The following is a 19,387-nucleotide window of genomic DNA, read 5'->3' as shown; positions in this document are numbered from 1 at the left end:
AAATAATTCAAAAACCAAGAAATTAAAGAGACAAGAATTTGTCAAATAATGTAAAAAGTTTGTATAAATAGTGAAAAGTAAGAGTGATAGTCAACTGCCAAAGTTCATGCAAAAAGAAATAGAGAACCTAAATTATCTTATATCAAGGAAAGAAATTGAAAGCATGATTTAAAATAGTCCCACGAAGAAAATTTCAAACCCAGATGGCTTCACAGATAAATTCTAAGGAACACTTGAGAACAAATGATATCCAATCTATACAAACTCCTTCAGAAAACAGAAGAGGAAGGGCCATTTCAAAGCTCATGAGGCCATCATTACACTGATACTAGACTAGACAAAGATATCACCAAGATAAACCTATGAACTCATATCCCTCGTAACCACAGATCCAAAATTCTAAACCAAATTTTATCCAGTTCAACCCAAAAGCATATTCAAAGGTGAATACACCACAACCAACTGGAATATCCCAGCATATGGGGTTGTTTTAACATTCAAAAATCAATCAATGTAATTTCCCATATGAACAGACTACCCAAAAAAAATCCCATATGACCATTTCAATCGATGCATAAAAAGCATTTGACAAAATTCAACATCCATTTCTGATTTTAAAAATCACTCTCAATGTTAAATAATCCTTCAAAACTCAGTGGACCATACATGTGTGGTTCTATTTCTAGATTCTCTGTTTTATTCAAATGATCTATATGTCTTTCCTTACACCAACACTGCCTTGATTACTCTAGCTTTAGAAGAAGTCTTAAAATTAGGTACTAAATGTCTTCCAACACTGTTGGTTTTTTTTTTTTTAACTTTTCTAGGTCCTTTGTACTCCTACATAACTTTTAAATTTCAATATCCAATTCTTCATTTATAGCAAGTATACACAGATCTGAATTTTTATATATACCTTGTGTTTTCTAATCCTGCTAAATTCAAGTGCAAGTTCTAGGGGCTCCTAGAGATTTCTTAGTATTTTCTCTGTAGATGATCATTTCATCTATACAAAGATTTTGCTTCTGCCATGTCAATCCTATCCTAGTTGTATCATTTTATTGCCAGACTATTTTGGTGGGGACCAGGTTTCAAAGTTTAATGGACAGATAAAGAGTAAGCATATCTACCCTTGTTCCCCACCTTAAGGAGAAAGCATTGTATCTTCTCCATTTATACAAGGCATTCTCGCTGGAAGTATGGAGTACATGTCTTTAATCTGTTAAGAAGTTTCTGTTTTACTTCTAGTCTCCTGATAGCTTTTACCATGAACAGCTGTAGAATTTAGTCCAATACTTTCTCTCCGACTACTGACAGGATCATATGGCTTTTTCCTTTCCTCTGTTTAAATGATGACTTTTGGGGGTGGATCTTCCAATGCTGAACCAACACTGCCATCCCCATAACAAAACCACTTTCTACATACTGCCAGAGCTGGCTTCCAATAGTTTGTTTTGTTAAACAAATTTCTATCTATGTTCATACTTTTTTCTTCTATTATCTTTATTCAGTTTTAGGATTAGCACAATGTTGAGTTCCTAAAATGGGGGGAGAAGTGTTCCTTCTTTTTTCTGCTTTGTTTGATATAATTTATCAGTTAAAATGTTTATGAGCCTGCTGTTGTCATATAGGTAAGTTTTCAAGCTAGGAATATACTTTCTTTAATAGGTGCTATTCAAATTTTATATTTCCTCCAGAGTTAGTTTCATTAATTTGTCTTCCAAGGTAGTTCTTAGAACTTGTCAAATTTATTTCAAAAAAGATTTTAGTAATATGCTTTCTATATCCTTTTAAATTCTGTAAAATCTGTGGTAATGTTTCCTAGATCTTGATATTGTAATTTAAAAAATGTATAACTGATATTGTGTAACAGGAAAAAAAAGGTCTAAAAGAGCAGGGGAATTGGGAGGGGTAGGGGAAGGGAAAAAAAGGGAAAGGAAAAAATATGAGAAGAGGAAAAAAAATGGAAACAAGGTCTTTGCAAATAGGGAAGGGTGGAGGGGATGAAGGGAGGGCAAGGGAAGGGGAAAGAAAAGAACCGAGAGACTCATGTAATGGTACAAGATCCCAATGATGAATGTAACTGTATTGTATACCGAAAATGTACCAATAAACTTAATGGGGGGAATAATCACTCTCAATAAACTAGGAATAAAAAAGAATTTCTTCCTACTGACAAAAGGTACCTATTAAAAACCACAATTAACATCATATTTGATGGTAAAAGACTGACTGCTTTCTTCCTAAAATCAGAAAAAAAGGGCAGGAATATCTATTCACATTACCTCTGTTCAACTTTGTACTGGAGATTCCAACCACAGTGATAAGACAAGAAAAGGAATCCAGATTGGAAAACAAGAAGTAAAATTACCTGTATTCACAGACAGCAGAACAATCAATGTAGAAAACCCAAGTGAGGGCCAGGGATGTAGCTCAGTGGCACCATGCCTGCCTTGCGAGCGCAAGGTCCTGAGTGCAATCCCCAGTACCAAAAAAAAAAGAAAACTCAAATGAATCTACAAAAACTAATTGGCACATCTAGTAAGGTTGTAGGATACAAATTCAATATACACAAAAATGTATTTTTATTATCAATTAATTGGAAACTTTAAAAAGAAATATGTTTTTCAATAATAGTATGAATTACATAAGGGTGAATCTGACCAACTATGTAAGATATATGTAAGATATGAAAAGTATAAAATATTGCTGAAAGATGAAAACCTAAATAAAATTAAAGAAATTTTAAGTAAATTAGAGAAAACCTATATAAATATAGGAGGCTATTGTGTTAATGGATCAAAGGACTCAATATTCTTAGGAGATCACTTCTATTCAATTTGATCTATTGTCTATGGCCATACCACCTTGAATGCACCCCATCTCGTCTGACCTATTAATTCAATGCAGCCTTTTAAAATTGAAATTGACATGTTAATTCTAAAGTGCATATGGAAATACAAAAGGCCTAGAAGAGTAAAAAAAAAAAATGAAAATGAGCAAATTTGCAAGATTGACATTCCCTGACTTCAAGTCTTTATAAAACTAAAATAATTATAGTATTGTGGTATCAGCATCAAGACAGACAAATAGATCCATGGATACGAAAAGAAAGAGCAGAAGTAGACTCAGATGTAGGCCACTGCTGTTTTACAAAGGTGCAAAGAAAGGGGACAAAGTTTCTATCCATACCACATACCACATACTCAATGCAAAATTATTTTGTAAAATAAATGCAAAATACATCATAAATCTAAACATAAAGCCTAAAATTTATAATTTCTCTGAGAAAACAAGAGAAAATTTTCATAACCTATAAGGAAAAGATTTCTTTATAGCACCAAAAATGCAATCCATAAAAGAAGAAACTGATAAATGAGATTTAAACAAAACTAAGAACTTCTTTTCTTTTAAAGGCACTTAAAAGAATAAAAAGACACATTAGAGACTGGGAGAAAATACTTGCAAATCACATTTCTGATAAAGGACCTATATCCAGAATATTAAAAATATATCTCAGTACTCAAGTATAAGAAAACAACCCAAATAAAAAGGAGGAGGGAACAAAATATTTAAACAGTTCTCCAAAGAAGATATACAAATTGCAAGGCGCACATGAAGAGATCCCTAATATTATTATCATTAAGGGAATGTGAATTAAAATCACATTGAGAAGCCACTACAAAGTCATTAGACTAGCCAAAAATAAAAAGACTGACTACACCAATTTTAATTGAGGATGTAGAAGAATTGGAAGTCTTATACATACATATGAGAATGCTGGAGGGAATGTAAAATAATACAATCACTTATAAAAAGATATTGGGCAGTTTCTTTAAAAATTAAATATAATCCAGTCCTTCCATCCACCAGAGACAAACAACTTGTACACAAATATTCGTGCAGCTTTATATGTAACAGCCAGTACCTCCAAAATGCTAATCACCAGGTAAAAGGAATAACAGTGGTCTATGTCCACTCAATGGAATGCCACTCAACAATATAAAAGAATAAATTATTGCCATATACCATATGAATAAATCTCTAAATAATTGTGCAAAGTGAAAGAGGCAGACCCTCTGATAGACGAGGCAGGGTGGGGGGGAGACCCTGTTTTAGTCCATTTATATGAAATTCTACAAAATGCAAACTAACTTGTAGTAATAAAGTGGATCAGTGGCTGCAGGGAAAAGGGAGGGGAGGAATGAACAGGAGGGAAGGATCACAAAGGTATAGGAAGAAACTCTTGCAGGTGATGGAGTCATATACCATTTGATTGTACCAATGGCTTCATAGGTCTTGCATGTGTCAAAATATATCCAACTGAGCATGTTACAGATGTGCAGTTTATTGTATGTCAGTTATATCTCAATAAAGCTACTTTTTAAAAGACAGTGGTAGAATAGAAAGAGTCTCACGGCTACTTTAGTAATCAGGGAACCCTCTCTGAGGAGGTGACATCGATTAAGCTGAGCTCTGACAAGAAAGAACAACTCACTGAGATCTGGGAACAGCATTGCAGGTAGGAGGGACAGAAGGTATGAGGCCTTAGGAAGCAAGAAGGAGACTGATTTGTTGGAGAAACACATTTGTTCACTTTCAGGGATGGCTGAGTGGGATCTGAGAGGCAGGCAGACCCCCAGATCAGGGAGGGCTTTGTAGTTCAGCCAGGGCATATGAGTTTTATTCCAAGTAGTCAGTGGGTAGATCCTAAACAAAAGTGCCATGATCTGATTCCTGTTGACTTCTTGTCTTTAATCAATTTTACGCCAAAGGCATGAATTACTTATAAAAAATAAGTGTGTATTTAAAACAAGATTGTTTTCACTGTCATGTGGAGAATAGATTGCAAATGAATAAAAGTAGAAACAGGGAGCCCCACCAAAAGGATACAGCAGTCACCAGGTGGAAGCAGCAGCCTCAACCCAGCAGTGGGGCTGGGGAGGATGCATTTGGAATCCGATTTAAAGAAGATCTAGAGCACCAACTGCTGGATGGGCTGCAGGAGGGGGAAAGGGGTTCAGAATGTGTGCAAGCAGCTTGTCCTCAGCACACAGGGGCTCTCTGAGTTCCCTAGGCCCTCTCCATGGTCCCCTCTGCTGTGCACCCAGAGCATCTGGCAAGTTTCCTGTAGTCACTTTGGCTAGTCATACTGTGGCTGGTTATGTGTCTGCTTCCTTCTCCAGACAAAGATCTCTTCTTTCTACCTCTACCTAGTATGATGACTGGCACAATGCAACCATCCAGGTTTTGTTGACAAAAGAGTGCAAGGAGAAACAGCTGATAAGAAAATGAATTTATAAGCGTTGGACAAGGGAGGCATTTCCCCTTGCTCTGGCTTCAGCGTCAGACTTTCTCCTCCACCCTAGCCTGCCCTACCCTACAACTCCGCCCACTGCAGCAGCTACCTGCTCTGTACACCAGAAGCTGCATCCATATGCCCAGCTTCATGCTGGGCAGTCCATGCCAGCTGCCTCCTGCCAGCAGGCCCTGACCTAGTTTTGAGTTGGCCAAGACTGATGATGTCACGGCAGATGCAGCTCCTTAGACAGGCTTAGTGAGCTGGGCTCTGAGACTGGATCTGGCTTTGAATGCCAGCAACTAGGGTAAAGCGCTGTCCAGGCACTGTTGGGGAGTGATGGGGACAGAACTAGGGAGAAACGAGCAGCTCTTTGAAGATCCCTCTCTTCCTAGGAGCCCACCATCCAGTGTCCAAGCCCCTTTATGGCATTTTGAATTGCAGGTTCTGAGACCTTCTCCATCCTCCCATCCCACAGGAAGGTGTTGTCAGCAGCAAGAGGGAAGGACTAGGGAACAGGAAGAACTCCTGGAGCACCTCTGAATGGCCCCAGTTGATTAGTTTGTTCATGCGAGCATTTTCCAAACATCTATTACATATCAGCAACACAGGGCAGGCATAGAGCTGTTGCTGAGGGTTCCAGGGTGATAAGATGTTATCTCAACACCCAATGGCTCACTATCAAGAGTCAGGGAGAAACATCAACAAGCAACCAAACATCAAGGGTAATTGTTACAGTGAAGCCATGCAGACTGTATGGCCAGGTGGTGGAAACAGAAGCTAGGGGAGGCTTCCCAGCTGAGGTGGATCTGGGGACTCAAAGGATAGTGAAATCTTTGTAGGTGGTGAAAGAGGTCACAGTCAACCCCAGGAGTGGGGTCAGCATAGGCCAAGGTGGCTTGTCTAGGGCTACGTGGGTACCTGGCCAGAGGATTGGCCTGCATGGAAGGTGCAGGCTGCAGAGGACAGCAGGGGCTGAAATATGATTCACGATGGGCTATGGGTGCCTGCCCTGAAGTCCAAGCATCATCCTGTCAGTGATGCAGAGCTAGCAAAGAAACTGTAGCAGGGCAGAGACCTGAACAGCACTTTAGGATATCAGCATCTCATGGAAACAACAGAGGAGGAGTAATACTGGAGACAGAAAGGGTGTTGGGAAGACAGGAATCTTGGTGAGCACTGATGGAGTCATAAAGCAGGAAGGCCAGGCTCAGGCCAGACCCCATCGGGACCACCAGAAAGACCTCAAGAGGAAGGGCAGGGTGCAGCCAGCCTTGCATTCTGGGGCTCAGCATATTCCCACCTCATGCCCCCTAACCCCTACTCCTCATGCTAGGCAACTCACAGAGTATCCCCCTCCCCCACCCTGGAAGCACTTCCTTCCTCAGGCATGTGGACATGACCCTACTATCCCCAACCTAATTCCACATATAGAGGAAACAGGAGCAGCTGGAATGAAGCTGAGGGTAACCATGGAGATGGGACCCTGTAGTGGGAAGGGGCTTCCAGGCTCCCCACAGGCCTGGGAGCATCTTCTCTTTAGGGAGACAAAGCCTGAAGTTCTTCCCCATGTAGTCCAGGTCTGTATACAGGCTTCTGCTAGGCAGCATCTGCAAGCTGAGCCCACAGAAGAATGGATGGATCGTGAAACCCTGGACTCTACACCAATGACATAGGAGCCTGGCATCTGGGAGGCCAGATGGGACTACTGAGGGATCAAGATTTCTGCCACCAGTCGGGCACTCTATCCCTATGAAATATATCCCTAGGGATCAAGAATGCCATACAGTATAGCATCGAGTGCAGGAAATGGAGAGAGGGAAGATGCCAGTATCTCTTGACTGGAGGGAGTAGGCCCTGAGTGCCCATTTAATGCAATGTGACACCCAGCCCCCCTGGCAGCATGAATATTCCATGTCACAGTAACCAAGTCTGACATCTCCTCTCTGATGCCTCTGGCATGTGCCTTCCCCAGCCATCTCTACCCTGGGACCCTGAAAGTCAGGCCCAGCAAGGGAGGCCCCTTTTTGCCTGCTGTTGTCACAGTGGGTTTACGTGGCAGGAGACACCTGCACTACAGCAGCAAAAATTGGCAGGGAAGGAGATTCTCCTGGGCCTGAGAGCCAGGAGGGCAGCCCAGGACAGGGGCAAAAAGAAGGCAGATTAATGAGGGAAACTGAGGCAGGTGGTAAAAGAAAGTTTGGTGTTACACCAAAGCCCCGGAAGTAAGGAGACCAGGTCTTGCCCCAGCTGGGACAGACACTTTGGGCAATCTACTTAGCCTCCTTGAACATTAGTATTTTATTCTATAAAATGAGGTGACAGTGGGTAAGCTGGATAATAGTCCTATTACACAGAGTTTTTGCAGAAAGCAAAGGCGTTGACATATAAGAGAGCTGGTTGAAAATATTAAACAAAGATCAGTGAAGGTTATGGGAAGATAAAGCTAGATCTTGTGGCAGAGCAGATCATGGGGGAGTAGAGGTGGATCTGGGCTAGGGAGAAAAACTAAACTCTCCCTCCCACTGGCAACGATGATGGTCGGGGCCTTGCTGAGACTGCATGTGAGTCTGGCTAGGTCCCTTGCCCTGGGAATGTCTGGGATCAAGACTCTGGGGGGGCACCCTCCCCGAGGTCTTAATAAACTGTCCTTTCCCAGTCTTTCCCAACCCTCAGAACTATAAGAGCAGGCAGAGATCAGGCAGGGAAACCTCAGTATCACAACCCCCCCAGCCCTGAGCCCACTCACCCTGCACTTTTCTGATGGGCACATTTTAGACCCTACCTTGACCTTCAAGAATCAAACCTCCCTATCAGAACCACATGGTGTGCTAAATCGTATCAAGCAGGACTAAGTAGCAAAGCAGAGCACTCATAGTGTGTCTTGTAATAACAGTAGCAACAACTCCTAGCTTTGGGGCAGCACTGTAGAAGTTACAAAGTACCTCCTGTTTAATTACCCCCTATAATTCTCATTGCAACCCTAGGAAGTAGGTGCTGAATTATTATTTTCAGGGGAAGAAACAGAGGCTCAGAGAATTAAATTACTTGCATAAACTCATGTAGATGTATGGTAACAGAGCAAGGCTCTGAGCCCTTGAAGTTTCTCACCAAGCCCTGCAGGCACCTCACCCACTAAAGAGCAGCCCAAGGAGAGTGTGTGCGATAACTTCCTGCTCCAGCACCAAGGGAGAGAGTCTGGACTGGAAGGGGGTGGAGCCTCCAGTGATGAGCATGGGCTGGATTCTGCTTGCACCTGAGCCCTGGGAAGTCTGAGGACAGGAGGGTGACCAGACCCCTGCATTACCAGCCAGCATCTCCTGAGCACTTGTTGTGTGCCGGGTGTTGGTGGGGACAAGTGCAAGTTGGACTCTCAACTGTCAAGGACAAAAACAAAAAGGAAAGCAGAATTATATCAGTGGGCACCATTGTGGTCTGTAATTCAGTCCTCTGATTTCACAGATGGGGAAACTGAGGTGCAGGCAGGCTTCTAGAAGAGGGATGGACAAGCTTTTCTGCAAGCCACATATGTTTCCATAGCACTACTATTCTTTGACTTTTTTAAGCAACCCAGCCCTTTAAAATGTAGAAATTCACAGTGAATATGTATATAAAACACCACATTGTACCCATAAGTATGTACAATTATTAGGTGTCAATTTAAAATTTATATTAAATATAGAAGCTATTCTTAGCTTGATGGCCACATAAAATAGCCTGGCAGCAGGTGGCATTTGGTCCACAAGCTATCACTTGTCAACCTCTGTTCAAAGGACCAGCCAATCAGTTGCTTCCTGAGCCGGGGTTCATCCACACAACCATTCCATATTTCACAGCTGCTATGCTCCAAGCCTACACAAAGACCTCGAGGTAAATACCACACAGTCAGTGCCCTCAGGCAGCCTGCAGGGTGGTGGGACAGACAAACAGGTAAGGAAATATTGCCACCTCAGTGCACAGTGAGAGGCAATGCAGGGCAGGACACCCAGAGGCAGGAAAAGGAAGCTAATCCTGGGGCCTCCCTGCTCTCCTCCATGATGACATATGTCTCAGCGTGTTTAAATCCCTATGTACTTATCTGTGCTGACCCCAATCTGCGTGTCACATGAAGGCAATGCCCTGTGTCCATTTGCTCCCTACCCCATCCCCAGCACCCTCAACGATGCCTGGCACTTTTGCTGAATGAATGAGGACCAGCAGCCAAATGGCCAAGCTCTCAAGGTTAACTAAGATTGAGCCTGGAAGTCTTCTACCCAGTTCTCACCCCATTCCTTGTGTCCTGCCTACCTTGACCCTCTCTGCTGACTCACACAGCAGCTGCTGATCACACCCCAGTCAAGCATGCTTAATTAAGCCCCAGTCACACACAGCTTCTTAGCAAGAGGAAAATATGGGACTCTGGTTTCGTGCAGGGCCAAAGGTAGTGGGGTCAGGTGTGAGATCAGGTGAGGAGATGTATGCACATGCCACAGGCACTGGCTACAACCCTGCAATCAAATTTGCAATAATAGTTCAGATGCACAGAGCATGTAATCCGTGCCAGGCATTGCTCTAGTACTTTCTGTTACATTAACTAAAACCTCCTCATAGTAAACATGGCCAAAATGCTATTGTTACCTCCATTTAATGGATGAGGCTCAGAAAGGCTATGTGACTTGCCCAAGGCCACACAGCTAGTGAGTAACAGAGTTGAAGGGATTCCCCTTTTCCCTTGGTGCTCAGAGAAGGAGGGTACCCCTGGCCACAGTCCTAACCCTACTGCCCACTGGCCTGGACTCCTCTAGATGGCAAGCCTCTTTATTCACACAGGAAGATGCTATACCATTGTCATGGCAACTCACCATTTTCATACATTCTGGAGACACAGTCCAAAAGAGTCCCTCACACATGGAATATGCAGACCAACAGGGAGCAGCACTGTAAACACACTGGGCTGTTACGCCCACTGGTGCCCAGGGACAGGGTAGAGGCCAAAAACTAGAATGTTTTACATACTTACCAGCACCAGATACCAAGGATACCATGCCCTTGTCTTCTTCATAATCTATACTGCTGTTGGTGTAACCGATTGTCCCACATTGGACCACATACTCCACGGCATGAATCAAGTGTCCCAGGGTTTGGCACAGTGCCTGGCATGACGTGAGTATTTAGTATATGTTTTAAAACAGATGAATGATGAACTCTAGGTCCTGCTCTCAAGGTACTTGCAGTTGAGGAGGGGAAACCGAGACACATGTAGATGGCTGCTATGTGGTGTGATGAATGGAAGAGGAATGCAAAGACATGAAAGTAGGCAAAAGGGATCCATCCCTGACCAGGGCAGCTGGGCAAGGTGTCCTGGAGGAGGAGATGTTAAAGCCTTAGCTCCAGAGTGCCCCAGGGACATGAGGAGGAAGGACCCCTGAGCCATGGGGACAGCCCTTCTTGCAAAGGCCAGGAGGTACAACCCGGCACTCTAAGTGGCTCCATGAGGCTGAATCATGGGTAGCAAAGAGTTAAGGGGGAGGCAAAGAGACACCACTGGGGACAGCAGTGGGACCAAGACCACTTTCCAGAGGGTCTTGCTGCCGTGCCAGGGAGATTGGACCTTATTCTCCAGGCAACCGGAGTTACTGAAGGGTTTTAAGCAATAGGGTACACACACAGTTCCACTTGCATTTTAGAAAATGGCCCTGGCAGAGGTGTGGAGGATGGACTGTAGCAAAGGGAGCTGAGGGCAGACAGCTGCGTCGGGAGACTGAAGGAGGACTGGGCACTTCAAGGGAGTGGTGAGGATGTGCAGGTCAGCAAAAACAGGTGAAGAGTGAGAGAAAATGGACAGAACTGAGCGACCATTAGGCTGTGGAAAAGGAAAGAGGTCACTTAAGCTCTTAGAGTCTATATCTCTTCTGTCAAATGAGGCTAAGATGATCTACCCAACAGTGTCATTGTGAGCATTCACAGGAAGACTGAAAGGTTGGAACAGCATTTTCCTCTCTGCACCTCGCTGTGCCTTTGTGCCACCCCTTACACTACACTGTTTGGGTTTTTTAAGATTATTTTAAATTTTACTGTATGCAGTATACCACAGGATGTAAAACTTACCATCTTAACCATTATTAAGTGTACAGTTCAGTGGCATATATATTCTACAACCCTTCCTGCCATCCATCTCCATAATTCTTTTCATTGTATACAACTGAAATTCTCTACCCAATAAACGATAAGTGCTCATTTCCCCTTCTCTCAGCCCCTGACAACCCCCATTCTACTTTCTGTCTCTGATTTTGGCCACAGGGGTATAGAAGATAGAATCATACAGTACTGGCCTCTTATGTCAGGATTATGTCACTCAGCATAATGATATAAGGTTCGGGATTTCCTTCCTCTTTAAGGCTGAATAATATGTTTGGTTATGTGCATACTACATTTTGCTTGTTCACTCATCTGTCCATGCATGCTTGGGCTGCCTCCACATTTTAGCTATCATGAATAATGCTGCTATGAACATGAGGATACAAATATTTCTTTGTGTCTCTGGTTTCAAGTTTTGGACATATACTTGGAAGTGGGATTGCTGGGTCCTATGGAAATTCTATATCAAATTTCGGAGGATCCACTGTACTGTTTTCCACAACCACCACCCCATTTTACATTCCCACCAAAAGTTCACAGGGGATCCAATTTCTCTGGGTCCTCACCAAAAGTTATTATTTTCTGATTTTTGCTAGGAGTCATCCTAATTGGGCTGAGATGGGCCATGTTTTACCCTTTTGCAGCATGCAGCAGAGCCAGGCTCAGAGCTCTGGAATGAATGATACTGGGATAGAAAGGCAACATGCCTCGGGCCGGGCCATCGCCCATGTGCCAGAAGCACACACCCTCCCGCCTAGGGTGGGATGCCACATCTGCAAGATTCCAGGTCACCAGCAGATCAAATCCACTCAGACCTGTCTGCTTGTCCACAATCTTGCTCCTAAAGTGAACATGAGGAACACTCACACATTCATTCCACTAAGTCTGCTAGAAAAAGAAGAAGAAGAAGAGGAGGAGGAGGAGGAGGAGGAGGAGGAGGAGGAGGAGGAGGAGGAGGAGGAGGAGGAGGAGGAGGAAGGAGAAGGAGAAGGAGAAGGAGAAGGAGAAGGAGAAGGAGAAGGAGAAGAACAAGAAAAACCAGAAACCACTCTAGGCTTTTCAAGCAGAGGGGCTTAAATGAGGAGCTTGGTTGTTGTACAGGGGACAGAAGAGGCAGAGTGACCCAGAATGAGATACAGCAGGAAACTGTCCTCCCAGGAATGAAAGGAGAAGCAGTGTTCTAAGGCTGAGGCCTCTAAAGGATGAGGTCATCAGGCAGGAGCTGGAGCCACTGGACCTCTGGAGGAAGTGGGGCCACTAGGAAGGCTGCTCACCAGGAACAAAGGAGGAGACATCGAGGCTGCAGAGACAGGACAGACATACAGGAAAGGGAGAAATAATATCCCACTTTTCTCTCCTCCCACATTTTGCCTTCTTCCTGTGCCTCTGATTGGTTGACCCTATCCAGAAGCCAGAGGGTAAGGGAACCTGGGAAATGTAGTTTCCTGAAACACAAAACAGGGTGGGGAACAGCAGGAACAGGATCAGAACGAGGGGAAATATCAGCCCATTCATTCATCCCTTCATTTACTCACTCATTCAGCCAAAATTTATTGAGCATCTAGATGCCTGGGAGATAAAGACAAGCATTCAGGGTCCCAGCCTCACCGAACTTAAGGTCCAGCAGTACCTGCAGGGTACCCCTCATCAGATACCCCCAGGTCCCCAGCTGCACCTGCTCATCTAGCCTGGGCAGAGGGTGGTGCAAAGCTTGGTGGAGGGACGCCTGAGAAGCTTCCAGAGTGTACAAAGGTGGAGCTGAGCTGAGCTAAGGCTGTGGATTTGGAGGAGCAAAGAGCTCAGCCATTCAGCCTCCTCCCCAGCTGAAAGCTCAGCTCAGAATGAAATGTCTCCAAAGAGGGAAGAAAACCCTTAAATCCCAGTTTGTCTTTTGAGCCTGGGAAGCAAGGATCTAATGAACATGAAACGTGCAGGCCGCTCAGAAGTTGTCTTTGAAACCTCCACAGGCCGGCTTTGTCAAGGAGCAGCCTGCCTTTCAAAGCAGCCAGCTCTCTGCTCCCCTCTCCTCCCTCGTCGGTAGCAGGCAGTGGCTAATTAGCCAGAGATGTTAACCGCTTTCTAATCCCACGGGAGAGGTCCCAGGCTTCTGGGGACCTGAAAGTGGAGCTGGCCAGCTGAGTGTTTCCACTCGAACTCCCTGTGCCTGTGAATCCCCTCCCCTGCCAGCTGCACTCCACCTGGGCCCCCCTTAGATCCCCTTCCTGTGCAAGGATTGCCTCCACACTCACTCCCAAGGGCCTATGCTCAAATATGTTCCTGTTCCCTCCTGACTCTACCTCTTGCCAGGAGCCTCCCCAGATTTATCTCATGAGTGATGACCAGCCATACCCTGAGTCAGGCCATCTCACCTGGGATCATAGTCTGACCACTGTGCCAGTTTCTGTGACCTGGCATAAATTATGCACTTCTCTCTGGACATCAATGTCCCATCTGTAAAACAAATGTTCAGTACTTCTCAGACTGGAGCACACATCAGAATCACCAAGGATCTTGTGAGATATACATTGCCAATCACACCCCAGATTCCTGAGTCAGCATATGGGGAGGAGGGGCTGAGGATCTGCATTTTTAATAAGTCTCCACCTGATGCTGATGCTGATGCTGCTATCCCCACTGGAGAACTGGTGGGCTAGATGGGTGGGTGTTAAGCTATATTTGTCAAGGCTCTGAGGTTGCATTTGCAGGAAGCTCTCTCACTTTGCAGCAGGTGGGGGTAGCAATGGGTGGGGGGATTGAGTAGAAGTCCACCCACCCTAATACTAGCAGTTTTGCTTGTCTGCTTGCCCAGGTAAGACATGATTAGAATTGAGGTTCCACGTTTTCAGTAGAGGGTTTGGAAGCCTGTTGACTACACTGGAGGTCAGGGAAGCCCTTCAAGCCCTGACCCTCCAGGGCTTGGTGATCACTGCATACCCCCAAAACTTCTCCACTGACTAAGAGCTGGGCTGGGGATTTGGGTCCTTAATCTTAGGGAAGAGGTTACAGGAGGCATGGAGAGGCTGGTGAGCTGCCAGGCTACTTCAACAAAGGATGCACCACAAAGTGGTATAGCACACACACTTCTCCCTGCTTGAAGCACCAACCCTGACAAGGAATGCGGTACCCAGGTAACTTGGGAAGTTCCTGCAAAACATGATGTAGCTAAGCTGAGCAGGACGTGCCTGTGCACATATGTGTGTATTTGCATACACAATGTCCACATACACAAATACGTTAGAGGAGTTTAATTGGAATGAGCAGGTACAGATAGATTCTAAATAAAGAAGTCTCCTCAGCTCTCAAAATTTTATTTTATTTATTTTGGTTTTGTCAGACAGAGTCTGCTGTGCAGATCAGAGTGTCTCTGAACTCACAATGTAGCCCAGGCTGGCTTCAAACTCATGTCTACCCTTCTGCCTCAGTCTCCTGAGTGCTGGGATTACAGGCATTTGTCACCACAAACGGTGACTCAAAATTTTAGAATGAAACCACCAAAGACCATTGCTTCCAACCCCCTCCTCTGTCTGATAAGGAAACTAAGGTTCCTCTAGAACCAGTCTAGGGGTTCCTGACTCCCGGGTCATGGCTCTACTCCTGCTTGACACAGATGTCAGTGATGCTCCAGTGCACCACAGTGACATCAGCTGAAATGAATGGAACATCATGGCAAATACACAAAAATTTTTACAGAAAAGAATCCAAGACAGACAAAGCCCTTCCAGCCTGCCTGTCCCCAGCTATAGGGTCATTCCTTGGCCAGCTGCTCCTGGGGATGCCACTTCCAGGAGGGGGCTGCCCAGCTCTGTGGCCAGGTGGGGGAAGCCTGCATGGGCCTGGGGCAGGAACCTAAGACCTTCCAGGGACTAATTCAACAGCAGGCCTGGCAGAGACCCCTCCACAGCTGAGCCCACAAGAAAGCAGGAGGCAGCAGGCAGTGGGAAGAGAAATAGCCCTGGCCCTTTAAAGATGAACGGGGTTCTCCAGGACCCAGGGCTGCACATGAATTGGAGAGACTGAGAAGCAGAGTTTAGACTGAGAGGTGTGTGTGTGTGTGTGTGTGTGTGTGTGTGTGTGTGTGTGAAGTGCACATGTGTTTGTACAAACCCAAGAGAGGCCTATAAACAGCAGAGAATTGAGAGAATTATGCAGGCCAAGGTGGAAGATACACACACACACACACACACACACACACACACACACACACACACAGGCTGCATGTGGGTAGGGCTGGGAACCTGAGAGCCAAGATAAGTGCCAGGAGATGACGTGTTGTTGTCAGAGTGGGCCAGGCACAGGCCTGTTTGCTTCTGTGACAGCAGGTAGACAGCCAAGGACAGAGCATGTCTGTGCAGGTGTGTGGTTTGAGTCCTTGCCCCAGAGACCTTGGGCACTGCCATGGTCTTCAACCCACAGGACTGGACACCGTTACACTTCTGGGGATGGGGCACCCATAGGGTCCCCTTCCCTGAGACCCCTGCTGCCAACTTCCCTGAACACTGCTCAGATCCTCTCCTGCCTTCACCTCCATGGCTGCTGCACTGCCTCTCTGTGAGGGAGTTTCTTCCTTCCTCCCCAGAGGCTAATGCCCCTGAATGTGATAGTCCCCAGCTATGAGAAAAACCTCCCTGCTCCAGACACTATGGACAGCATCCCAGTCACCACAATGACCTCCAAATACCTGCTCCAACCCCAGCCAATCCCCCTCACCTGTGGACCCGGGACTGACCTCAAATCACATACTGGACATCAGACTTGCACTGACTTTGAGTCAAATCCCTGACATCAGATTTTGTCTCTACCTCTTCCACTGTGCAACCTGGACCAAGTAAATGGGCCTTTGAAAGTCCATGTTTCTTCCATAAAGGAGGAGAAGTAAAAGGAGAAGGAAGAGAAGAAGAATGTTTTTTGTTAACTGAGACAAGAAATGTGCCTATGACAAGATAGCCACTTCCCCTTCTAGCCTCCAATTCATGTTCCCAGGGGTAATTTGTGTTGGAAATTCCCAGGGGCTTCCTAAGTACCCCCATCTTCTTCAAATCCTGAAGCCAGAGGTGACTTCAGAAGCATGTAATCCGAGCCCCACCTTACCCTGTGCCATAAATGAAGATATTTGGCTCTTAGAGGCAGATCTCATATGCACAATGGAGTAAGACCAGAAGGCAGGTCTACTGCCACACTGTCATCAGCCTCAGCTCTCTGCCTTCAGCTAGAGCCAGAGGACCTGCCCTGCAGTTTCCTTGAAGGGGGTTCCCTTTGGGTTTGGAGGCAAGGCTGAGTCCTGAAGGTGTGAGTGGGACAGAGGTGGGAGCAGGAGGCCTCTGCACAGGAGAGCTGTGCCCCTTGAGAGTCCTCAGCAATTCCACTCTGGCCCAGACTCACATTCAAGCTAAGCTCTTCAGAGAACTGGATCCCTCCCCATCTCCCACCTGCCTCTAGAAGAAACCAGGCTCTGTCCTTATCTCACCTTATTCATCACCAACAGGACCAACAGTGCTGCAGTTGGCAGGACTGTGCTGAGACCTGCCCTGCCTTGAGCAGGAGTCCCAGGGAAGAGCAGGGGAGGACGCCAAGAGGACAGCAGAGGTCATGTTCCTTCTTGCGTTCCTGGATCACATCCAGCCTGGAAGGCATATGACAAAGGAAGGGAATGCCTGGGCGAGAGCTAACTGTGGCAGGGGGAGGTCTGACTGGGAGAAAGAACACAGCATGCTGTCAGCCAAGCAATTAGGAAGAGAAATGCTGAGGGTGCAAAGATCAGGCAGGAAGGGGTACAGCTCGGGGGACAGTGTGGTAGGAACCAAGGCTCAGCCAAACTGCCTGGCTGAATTGAATCCCAGTTCCACCAGTTGATGGCTGTGTGGCCTTGGGCAAGTTATATAATCTTTCTGTGCCTCAGCTTCCTCTTCTGAAATTAGAAATGATTTTAATGGATATGTCATAGCAGTACTGTGAGGTTTAAATTGATTAATATATATTAGGTTCTTGAATAATGGTTGACACATAACAAAAGGTAAGTAAGTACTAACTGCTATTGTTATTTATTCAGTCATGTAAATACGACTGGGCATATATTCCAGGAGCTGTTTTTCATGAACCATTCAGACATCATAAAATAATCTCTCTCCCGCTCTCCCTCCCTCCTTCCCTTATTCCCTCCCTCCCTACCTTCCTCCCTCACCTACTGAGGATGGAGCATGGAACCCAGGGCCCTGTGTGTGCTAAGCATGTGCCCTACCACTGAGCTACACCCACAGCCCCTCTTTCACATTTGGAAAATTGTGATGCGAGCTGGGGATACAAAGAATGGAGAGCTGTAGTGGCCTTTAACAGGGGACCCAGCTGAGACTGGCAGTAGGGGAAGACTCTCTAGGGAGTGATCCATAGCTTACTTGTCTCTCTGTGTCGGGCCTCCTCAGTGTGGTGTCACCATCGGCAGGCACCTGGTTCCCCAGTAAAGCCCAGCCTGTGTCCTTCATGGCTCTAACCACAGCATGTGGAGAAGCCCAGGCAGGACCAACCCCATCACCTACCTGCCACCTCCCTGTTCCTGGGTCCCAGGGTGTCTGAGAAGCAAAACGAGGATTCTTCACATTGTCCAGCCAAGAGCAAGCCCTCTGCATAAGAAATCTCCTGCACAATTTGGCCATCCTGAAGGTCACAGCTGTGTTTCACAAGTCCTACTTTCTCCCACAGAGACTGTCCTAAACCCACTTTCCAAGCAAGAAGACAAAGCAATGTCACAGCAGGCGTTTTACAGCCATTGAGCAGGTCTTAGCTGTCTCATCCAAAGGCAGTAATGTTATGATCAGCCCCACTTCACAGACTCAGAGTGTGAAGCCGCTTTCCCAAGGTCACAGAGCCTAAAAGGGAAACACCTAGGACTCCAACCCAAGTCTGCTTGACTCCAAAGCCTGCAGTCTTAAAACAACATGCTATGGTCTTTGAAATAGCCTGAGAAATAATAATTATTATAATAACTAATACTTATGTGGCACTTCCTGTGTGGCAGGTGCCATTCTGTACACTTTATATTTAAATCATTTAATCCCCATAATAACCCTATGAGACAGGTACTATTGTTATGCCACTCTGAGGCACCGAGGTTAAGGCACCTCCCCGAGGCCTGTTAGACAAATCACTGGTACTGAGAGTCATAGACTGGCAGAGCTGGGGAAAGCTCTGCAGCCCTGGACTTGGGGCTCAGAGGGAAGAAGGGGTGGACTCAGGCTATAGCAGAGCAGCCAAATACCTGAGTGTTGACTGCCCCCCAACGTGCCGACTCTCTGACTCATATATCCCAGAATTGAGGGGTCTGCACTTCCCTGGGACCTTGTCCTCCCTCCCTTTTCACTTTGCCTATGGTGGTGAGAACAGGAGCACTGTCTTCTGACTCTGTTCCCCTTCACCTGGCCATGGGCCCCTAGCACATCACAAGGCCTCATGTGTAGCTAAGACAGATGTGGCCAGGGGTTCAAGGCTGCTTCATACACTGTGCTGGAAGTCAGTTGGCTGGTGCCAGCTCAGGGGACTCCAGCAGATGGTGGCAGGACAGTGAGAAGCCCCTCCTTCACTCCACTTGGGCCTACCCTAAAACATCAGAAGCCAGGGCTGAGCAAAGTAGGGGTGCCCCTTTCAATGTCATAGCTGCTACCAGGAGAAGGGGCGTACTACCTTGGCCCCAGTACCTCTGCCCCCACTCCAGGTCAGGCTCTGCCTTCCCCCAACCCCTTTTAGCACCAGCTACAGCTTCAGCACACAGGCACTACCCCGCTCAGCACAGGACAGGGAAGGGTGAGCCAAGGACCAGGGCCAAGAGACAAGAATGAAAGGCAGCAAAGACTTGGGAACCTGGAGAATTCATTCAGCTCTTATCATTTAGCCTCTGGTATCATCCTGCCAATACCACCAAAAAGCCATGGCATCTCTGCTCCTTGGGTGTGCACGGCTTCTCAGAGCTTGGCCAGCTTCTCC

At 46.1% G+C, this 19,387-nt stretch overlaps 1 long non-coding RNA gene across 2 annotated transcripts in view; it reads right to left on the bottom strand.

Annotated features, from left to right (window-relative positions):
- LOC101714320 (uncharacterized) overlaps positions 1-19,387 on the bottom strand; it is a 96,035-nt gene that overhangs the window by 68,477 nt on the left and 8,171 nt on the right. The window contains exons 3-4 of one of the 2 annotated variants that reach the window (XR_205747.4): positions 19,265-19,387; positions 1-17,036 (exon numbers count right to left, since the gene is read on the bottom strand). The exon at positions 1-17,036 is cut by the window's left edge and continues 68,477 nt beyond it. This is a non-coding gene — a long non-coding RNA (uncharacterized LOC101714320). The other variant, XR_015451692.1, reaches the window with a different exon arrangement.

Source organism: Heterocephalus glaber, unplaced genomic scaffold, assembly GCF_053883595.1.
Source record: "Heterocephalus glaber isolate CG9 unplaced genomic scaffold, H.glaber_assembly_v1.0 deba00001429, whole genome shotgun sequence".
NCBI classification, from domain to species: Eukaryota; Metazoa; Chordata; class Mammalia; order Rodentia; family Bathyergidae; genus Heterocephalus; species Heterocephalus glaber.
Note: the sequence above shows the minus strand (reverse complement) of the source record. Positions and strands in the feature narration are given on the sequence as shown.